The following is a 9,833-nucleotide window of genomic DNA, read 5'->3' on the forward strand; positions in this document are numbered from 1 at the left end:
CTCTCTTTCTCACTCAACTATCTCTCTCCCCCCTTCCCTTTGATATCAATTAATAATTTATCCACCCTTTAACCCTCCCCTTTCCCTATAGTCCCCCTTTATCCATCTCTCTTTCCCTACTTAACTCCTTTTTTTCCGCGCGCTCATTTTTTTTAGTCTTGTCCAAAAAAAGTTCTCAAGTGGTCACGCGGTGCGTTGAGACACCTCTTAAAAACCCTAATTTTTATTTATGTACACTTTTTTTTTACTATTTAGTGATTTGTTAGTGCCTAAATGTACTTTAAGTGATATTATCTATAAAAAATTATAGCTGCGCTATTTATCCTTTGATTTAGAGTGGTATATCAGGTCCATAAAACCAATCTTTTGACGTACTATCTTGATAAATAAAATCTTACTTCGTGATATTTTTAAATATTGGCTTAGGCAGGATGTGGCTACATTTCAGCTCATTTTCATATCCTCATTGTGTTTTAAAAATCGACAATATCTTTATTAGAACAAGGATGACAACATACATAAAAGCAAAGCTCTCACAAACGAACCTAAAATATGTCTGTACAAAATATTAAAATTGCTTAAATACAGGATGCTTTATAAGTTCATATTTTATATTAATCATACTATTAATGAGTAATAATCTAAACTGTTTCGATTTTCAAATTATGCCAAACTGTTACAGGAATCAACATGCAAGGCTTAAAATCGCCTGGACAATTTTAATAAACTAAAGATCTAACCGTACCTGGCGGAAGGTCGAACCAACCCTAAATGTAGAAAATCTCCTAAATAGGCGTTCATATTTGATAATATGACTAGTGTAAATCAGAAGGATTATTTCGTGCTGATATGTAATAATAATTTATTAGGGGTTTAAAAATCTTATTATGTGCGGAATTGAGAGAACACCTGGTCAAACAGGCCAATATTAAAGGGAAGAGGAAGGATGTTTCTTCAATTCAACGTGCAAAACAAACTTTCTTTTGCTATAAAAAGATTAAAGCATAGGTATTATAGAGTTAGGGTATATTCATCATTCTGTCAGTTGTTTAAAGTTCATTTGAAAAGTTTTTAAGAGAAATTGTTCTTAAAACTTTGGGTACTAATACAATTTACAGTCTAATGTCCCCTCCTCCTTCAATGTTACGAAGAACTTACTAGCAATATAATTGTAGCGTATTTATTGGAACGCAGACAAAAAATCGTCCAAGAGATAAAGTGATGGTGGTCGTCTGTCTAGTGAAAATGGGCGGGGTTAAGAAACGCGGTGTTCATATGTTCCCACCGCAATTTATTGTACTGCATAGTATTACAACAGCACAAATTGACCCTCCCTCCTTGTTTCCTTATTCGTTTGGTTAACAACTTTGAATTTTGATTGATTTGTTCATTAAGTTGAGTGTCCAAATGTTTCAACCACTCATTGTAACCTATGGAAGGGGTAATTTGTGTATTTTTATTTGGGATGCACATCAATTTATAAGCAATTGTCTTATCCCTTTAGATCCCTGATATGATAATATGCTGAAATGAATGCACATCTAAGTAAACATAAGCAGCTTATGCCAATACACCATTTCAATGTACTTTGGATTTTAGGGGTCCATGGAGCAGTGAAATTTAGTGATAACAAGGATGTCAGCCTTAGTAAGTTGTATACCATATACACTTGGATACGGATGTATTATGGAAATTTAGAGTTTATTTGATTGTAATTCCTATTCCTATTTAATCTTAACCAGATTCTTAAAACAAATTTGCCTCACTAAAATCAGTGAGGATCAATAAAAATTTAGAGGGCATAATTTTGCCTCCCTAAAATTTTAGTGAGGCAAAAGTTTTATTAAAATTAACCACAGATAAGACTTTTTGTCACTATTTGATTTTTAAATTTGTCTGTACCTTTATTTTTTTCTTATTTTACTTCAGTATGTAAAGCAGTCCGTCTGTAAAATTATCTCTATGTAGGACATGTGATTTATTTTCATCAACTGATATTTAAGATAGATTACTAATTATATTTTTGTGGATATAACCCTTTCCAAAGATCATCCAGGTCTAAGAACTTACTTTGCCTGTAGGTCCGTCGGCCATGCAACAAGAAATACATAAATTATATAATTATGAAGGTTTTGTGATTTATATCATCTTAAAATCCCTAACTTATATCCATCTTTCTCTTCCTTTATGACTACTGAACATTTCCTCTATTATTCACTTTATCCATTTATTGATCTATAATTCTTTTGTTCTTTACTACTTCTAGGCAGTGTTTCGGAGTGTTTTGATTTTGGTGCAGCTCCGGCTCCAACCTAAAATCAAGAAAAACTTGACATATTTTTTTCGCCATAAAAATTATTTTTTTTTTTATTTTTGACTTTTGATGGTTTTAAAAGTTCAATTTTTGATAAAAATAGACTTGAAACACTTAAAAAGGGCATTTGCACATAACAAAACAGAGTTACCAAATTATAATTTATAAAAAATCTCTTTATTTATCTAGTCCGGAGCCGTTTTTTAACGAAATTACGGCTCCGGCTCCAGCAAAAAATGGCGGCTCCACAGCTCCCGGCTCCGAAACACTACTTCTAGGTGTTTCTTGAATGGTAATTTATCATCTTTAAAAGCGAAGCTACTCTTTATTTCACTATGTCTATGGAGACAAAATGTAATTTTCCTCAGCTGCTATCCAAGATAGGCGTCTAGATTTTTTTGTGTTCCGTGATTATTTTCTCAAATATTATTCTATTCTGTATTCCCATCCATGATTTTTATGTTTCGCTACTTATGGATGTGGTCATCCTTGTTGTATTTACTTTTTTTGTTCAGGAGTTAAAGTAGTAGTATTTTTAATTGAAGTTTAATCAAGGTTTTAACTAGATTTTTGCCAAACAAATAACACGTAATAAAAACATGTTTTAAAATGAATAGGTCTGAAAAATGCTAGTAAATACATTTTAAACTTTTAATAAGTTGAAATTTGAGTATTAAATTTATAGATCAGGTTTAATTAATTGTATATTTGACAGGGGTATAGCTGCTGATAAAAAAAAACTATTATTCAGATTTTTTTATGTAAATGATTCCTTTTCACCAATTTAGACATAAACATTGAATCTTTAGGAGATTAGAAATGAACGGTAATGTCCATTGATTAAAATTGTTTGTTTAAAGTCACGACATTGCTAGTTTGAGCAAGACAATCATATTCAATAAAAGTACTCTAAGCTTTTAATAATTATTTTCAGGTCTTTTTTGGTTATAATTATGCATGACCAGCCATAAAATTTGTAAAAAAAAACCTACCTTCACATTTTAGACTTTATACATATATTGTTTAGGTTGAAAAATTTTATAATGCATTATTATTATATTTCCCATTCATTTGACTTAGTCTTATACCCTCCCCTTCCAGTATTGTTGTTGTTGCGATTTTAAAAAGAAAAACAGAAGCATGGATTTTTTCAAAGCTTTTCATATACCACCAATAAGAATCTCAGACAAAGTTTGTTTGACCAACAATAAAGTTGTTAGTAAGTTTGGTCCAATGAGAGGTATAAAAAAAACACCTTATACACACCCATGAAGTGAAAACATACATAGAATCATTAGTAGCGAAGCTACAAATAACTGGGTTATGTCCTTACGTCTGGGCTAGTGAATTATTTCTACAATCATTTAATTTAAACTTTATAAAATATAATTGCTTCGCTACTTAAAGACATTATTAAAAGTTATCCTTGTTTATTTAATATTTTACACATTATAACATTCATAAAATAAACAATGTAAGATTTTTTTTAAATAAAGCTTTTCAATAGTTAGGGTCCATCCGTCAGCCCGGAACAGTTAGCTCTTATGTTAATTTATATAGACCTACGAATTTAAAACTTAATAATTAAGCTAATCTTGTCATGTATATTATACTAGCGGCTTCGCCCCTAGCCTCTAGGGGCTTTGCCTCAAGAGGTTTGATGAAACAAATTTTTCGTATTTATCGTTCTACTTTGTATTATAGATAACCATGACTATAGAGACACTACCTTATCTAAGTTATATAGAATATAGTGTAGAATGTAGATGGTTGATAATAAAGCAGTGTTTACTCTAGTCATGTATATTATATAACCATGACTATAGGGACACTACCTTATCTATAGTTATATAGAATATATAGTGTAGATGGTTGATAATAAAGCAGTGTCTACTCTAGTCATGTATATTATATAACCATGACTACCTTATCTATAGTTATATAGTGTAGATGGTTGATAATAAATGCAGTGTTTACTCTAGTCATGTATATATTATATAACCATGACTATAGAGACACTACCTTATCTATGGTTATATAGAATATATATAGTGTAGATGGTTGATAATAAATCAGTGTTTACTCTAGTCATGTATATTATATAACCATGACTATAGAGACACTACCTTATCTATAGTTATATAGAATATATAGTGTAGATCAGACATATGTCTACTTGAAATAAATCCAATATATCTTTGACGATGGAAATTTGAAACCCACGGGTCAATATTTCTCAGATATTCCCCCTATCTACGAACGGTCCAAAGTCGTTGATAATAATTAGGGAAAGGGTTGAAAATGGACATGAAACAGAAATATTAAAATCTTTTCTAAATTTTTACGATCCTGAAAGTTAATATTTACTGATATTTTCCAATAAATTTTTTCGTTCCGTCAAAATTTGGAAAAATAGCCAATATAGCTGTCTAGAAAGAACACGAAACCTCTACACCTAATATTTTCTCAGTGTTTTTTTTCACTTTTTATACAAATTTTTTTTAAAAATTAAATATTGATGAGTTTTTTATTTTTATAGAATGAATTATAAAAAAAATAATATTGGTTGATTGGTTTTTGCGATATCAGAACTCAGAACCATATCAGTTTTACTTTTAAACAATTCAATAAATATGAAAACTTTAAAAATTAAATATTGATGAGTTTTTTTTATTTTTTTAGAATGAATTATAAAAAAATAATATTGGTTGATTGGTTTTTGCGATATCAGAACCATATCAGTTTTACTTGTAAACAATTCAATAAATATGAAAACTTAGATATAAAATTTGTATAATAGATAAGACTTTTAAATAATTTATTCTCCCCTTTCTTTATTCCAAAAATCTCGATTTTTCTTTCATTGTCATATCCTAGTATTTATTATGTGTATTTGTATTGTCGTGTGAGTATGTGAGAGGGTTGTAAAGTACACCTTAGGAGATAAGACAATGGATGATAATCTTGTTATCCTTGTTTAGATTACATTTAATAGATGCCTATTGATTATAGGACATGTCAAAACATAAGTACAAGGATATTTTAATTGGTTGGTTAAATTATTAACTTTTTATCTAACATTGGCTCAAATAAAAGTAAAATTTATTTTTTTAAAGCGAAGCTTTTCTATAATTAGGGTCGGTCGGTCCGTCCCTCCGTACGTCCGTTTAAGATAGATAGCTTTTATTTATTCATTAATTTAGAATTAACCGAACGCTAAGCAAGATAGATAAATTACCATCCCCCCCCTCTCCCTCACATAGCTGTTAAGACTTAAGATTTTTTGTTTCAGGCTTTCAGCCTATCTACTCTATAATAATCCACCTTCCAAAGTTCCAACACCCTACATTCTCCAACCCTCCACCCTGCTTACTGTCTTCTACATTTCAACTCAACCATATATCAAACTTGCTAATATCATAAAGTGAAAGAAAAGTTAAAAAATAAACCACCAATAACCATTAAATAATGTATTAATCATTCTAACTCAAGTAATATGTACTAATTTAACCTAACATACTAACAAAACAATAATCATAACTTTTTTTACTTTAATGAAATAAATATTCTAAATAAATAAATAAACTATGTTGACTTAAATAAAATGAAAATAAATATTTTTATTTTATTTGGATTGGAGTTAGTTTTGTAAATTGTAACGTTTTGTCCTTGTTCTCTAAGGTCTCATATTTCTTGTATGATGAGTTGACCCTTAGCTTTATGAGGTCATAAATGTTTCCCCCCCCCCCCCAAAAAAAAACGCTGAATCGATACTAGTGTAGTCTCACCCCTCCCCTATTTAAGAAATGTTGTCGATATATATATGCTAATGATATTGATTTACCCCTACCTCGCCCCCCCTAGTTTGAAGGTTGACCGTTACGATACAAATATTGACCCCTCCCCTCCCCCCCCCCCCACCCAAGAAATAACAATTCAAAACATATGGAAAATAGGAATTAGCGAAGCTTTTCTATAATTTGTGTTGGTTATAGACGTCAGTCTGTTCATCATTAATATGTTAGTATTACTATTTTATATAATTTATAGACAGAATACTTACTTATAATTTTGATTATACTTATGCATTTATGTTAATGTTTTGCTTTAATGGATATTGTCATCCTTGTTAAAAATATTTCACACATCCCAACACTTCATATTTGAAGATATCTATAATATTATTAATCTTAATAATTTCTTGGAAACCGACAACAAAGAAAAATATATATTATATACTTTTTTTACGTAATGCAAAATTATACTTTTTTAATATTAGGAAGAATTTTTATTTTACCCTGTAAAAAAAGCAATGAAAAAAGTAAGGCGTCTAAAATGTTGTATTCTTAACAGGTAGACTTTTTGGAGTAAGGAAATTATGTCATCACATTAATTTCATAGAAAGAACCTAAAAGTCTAATATATTTAGTAAATTTTATTTCGGAATTGTTTAACGAACATACTTCATTTAAGATTGCGTGATTTATTTCAGAAATAGAAATATACAATGTAAAAATTTATTATTTTTCAAAATCTAGTATTTATTTACGAAGCACTTCGTAAATAAATATTAAGAAATTTGAATATTTAGAAAAATAAAAATAGGGAGCTATTTGTGAACAAACGGAGAGGGGAATATATATCATATTCTTGAAATAGAATTCTTGGCGACGTTAATTAATATTCCCCAATTTCAATATTATCATGTCTCTAAATTCCCTTTTGATTTTTCTCAAAATACGATACGTTTAGGGTTTGGAATACTTAATATTTTAAATATGTAGTAGACACATCATTGGTGTAGATGGTTGATAATAAAGCAGTGTCTACTCTAGTCATGTATATTATACAACCATGACTATAGAGACACTACCTTATCTATGGTTAAATCCTATTATATATAGTTGTAAGCTTTGTTGTCAGTAGCGAAGGATCTTGGTCACCGCTGAATCTATATGGTTCTAGAGAGAGACTTCTTGAAAGTCCTTAGATGGTTTTAGGCTATTTTAATTTAGTGCCCCTATATGCTAGAGGCGCAGCAGCTCGGAGAATATATACTGTAGTAGATGGTTAAGTATTGTTATATTTTAAAGAACAATAACCAGTGATCAATATATAAACAATCACTGAATACAGTCCTCTGAAATAGAACAACAAAATCTTCAAACTTCAAAGCTAACCTTTCTTTCTTGATCAATATGTAGATTTAAAATCCATAAAGGTAATTCGACTGTGATATAGAAAGAAGAACATATATCACTACCAAATAACCTTAATGGGAGTATTCCCGAAACAAAATCGAATGTTATGGATAATAATCTAACTGACTTCTAAACGAATCCTTTTTACTTTTATACCAAATATTTTGTGTACATGATGTAAGTGCGCAAACACTAGCGGTCATTTAGGTTCGCTCAACCAATAACGCGCTTGCTCGCTCTAGAGCGGTCAAATACAGCTCCGCGTATGTAATATTGTTTGAGGCACATGCGAGAGCATAATAGCGGTCAAACTGGACGCCAACTAGTACGTGCATATGTACTTTTATAAAAGCGAAGCGGTTCTATAATAAGGGTAGGTTCGTCCGGAAATCTCTTTTTTTTTAATTTAGGCTTTTTAGAGTTGTCTTTTCTATTTCAAACTATGCATGGTGATTCCTGTAGTAGTTAGGTACGAGTTAGAAAGCAAAGCTATAGTCGTTACAAGAAAGTCCATTTTAAACTTGTTGATTTTTAACTTCTTTAACATAAAATTTTTATGTGATAAAATTACCCGATTGGTCTGATTTTTGGAATACAGATTCCTAGGACAAGAAAGTACATTGTAATAAGCGAATCATCTCTATAATCAAGTCTTAAAAATGTCCTTAACAAATATCCTGTATTTCAGCAATTTTTTCATCAGATTTACTTACAATTTTGTTTCGTTCGACTTTTATACACTTATATTCTGATTATTCAGTTCTGACACTCTACAAGTGTTAATGTTCGTTTGTCCTACCGTTTCAGTGTTTCGCTTTTATGGATGTTGTCATCCTTGTTTTATTATCAAATAGAAGGAAATATATTCTACAAAAAAGAGTGTGTCAGTTTGTTTGTCAGTTAATTTCTTCTTAGAGAATAATTATTCCTCTCAAAAAGAGTAAGGTTATTTATTTCGAATTACAACAAAATTTATATGTTTTTCACAAAATTTCTAAACCCCAAATTTAAAATAAATTGGTACCCAAAGTTTTATTGACATGTTCCCTTCTAAGTTGATATAAAAACCTTGGGTACTTCAACCAATCTTGATTCTAACTAGCAATGTCCATAAAAACAAATAAGTTTAACTTATATAAGGGTTAATTTTGTTTATCATCATTGGGGATGTACATAATTTTTACGTTCATTGTCCTATCTCTTTTAGGAACTGATTATACTGGTCCCCAAAGAATTAATAAACAAGTCATATTAAAACTTTGGGTACTTCTATTGAATCTTGATTGGTTGGTACAAATATTTTGTTTATCGTCCATTGTCTTACCCTTTTAAGATATCAGCCTTATATCTAATTCTTCAAATGCTTTACTGCTATTCAACATTATTGTATTTGTTTTAAATTCAAATTTTGCAAAAATGTCTTTATTAATTCTTAAAATAAATTGTTGAAAAATTTCGCGACTTCTAATAACTAACACATGCAGCAAGAATGTTAACATCCATAGAAATATAAGCAAATAGGATTAATATTTATCTATCGTATCGTATTCTAGACAGCTTTCCGCGGATATTAGAATGAAAAGATAAAACTAGCTTAAGCTTTGATAGCCACGAAAGCCGAGGCTAACAAAACTGAAATTTATTTGTGGTTTTTATTTTAATATTCGTGGAAAATTTGCTGTAATATGATGTTATACATACTTTTTTAGTATGGCTGAGAATCAGTTCAAATCCAGCGGATAATAGTTAGATTCGAAAGCATAGAAGAGAAAGCATTCTTTCTTATTTAGAGTATGTTTTGATGTGTGTCTATTAAAATTTTAAACTGTGGACCGACAGCTTTGTAAGTGACGCTAGGTTTTGGAGTAGCTCCACTTTTGTGTTAAATAAATGACATGTTTATAATTTTTACAAAATTAGTTTAAGATATCTTAATTTACAAACAGCAAAGTATCAAATAGCCTTTTTTATTTAGATTATCATATTCTATAGCAATCATAAACAGTAAAATATAAAGATGTTTGTCTGCATGTCTGCTAGAATCTCATAAACTACCGGACTGATCATTCTTCGATTTTTAGGAAAGATTGAACTAGGGTAGGTTTTAGGCTATATACAAAGAAGCGTATAAAACAATCCCCTACCCCAGGAAATATGACCCAGAGAACAATTACAATCCCCAATAAATTTCTTAATTAACCCCCCTTTTGCGGTGATGCCAATATTTAACTTACATGTTATTGTCCTAACTGAGGACAATTTTAATGTCTGAAAATAAATAAATATTTGTAGTTAATCATAATTCAACTAGCGGCTAC

Source organism: Acartia tonsa, chromosome 6, assembly GCF_053477335.1.
Source record: "Acartia tonsa isolate MP-2025a chromosome 6, ASM5347733v1, whole genome shotgun sequence".
NCBI lineage: Eukaryota > Metazoa > Arthropoda > Copepoda > Calanoida > Acartiidae > Acartia > Acartia tonsa.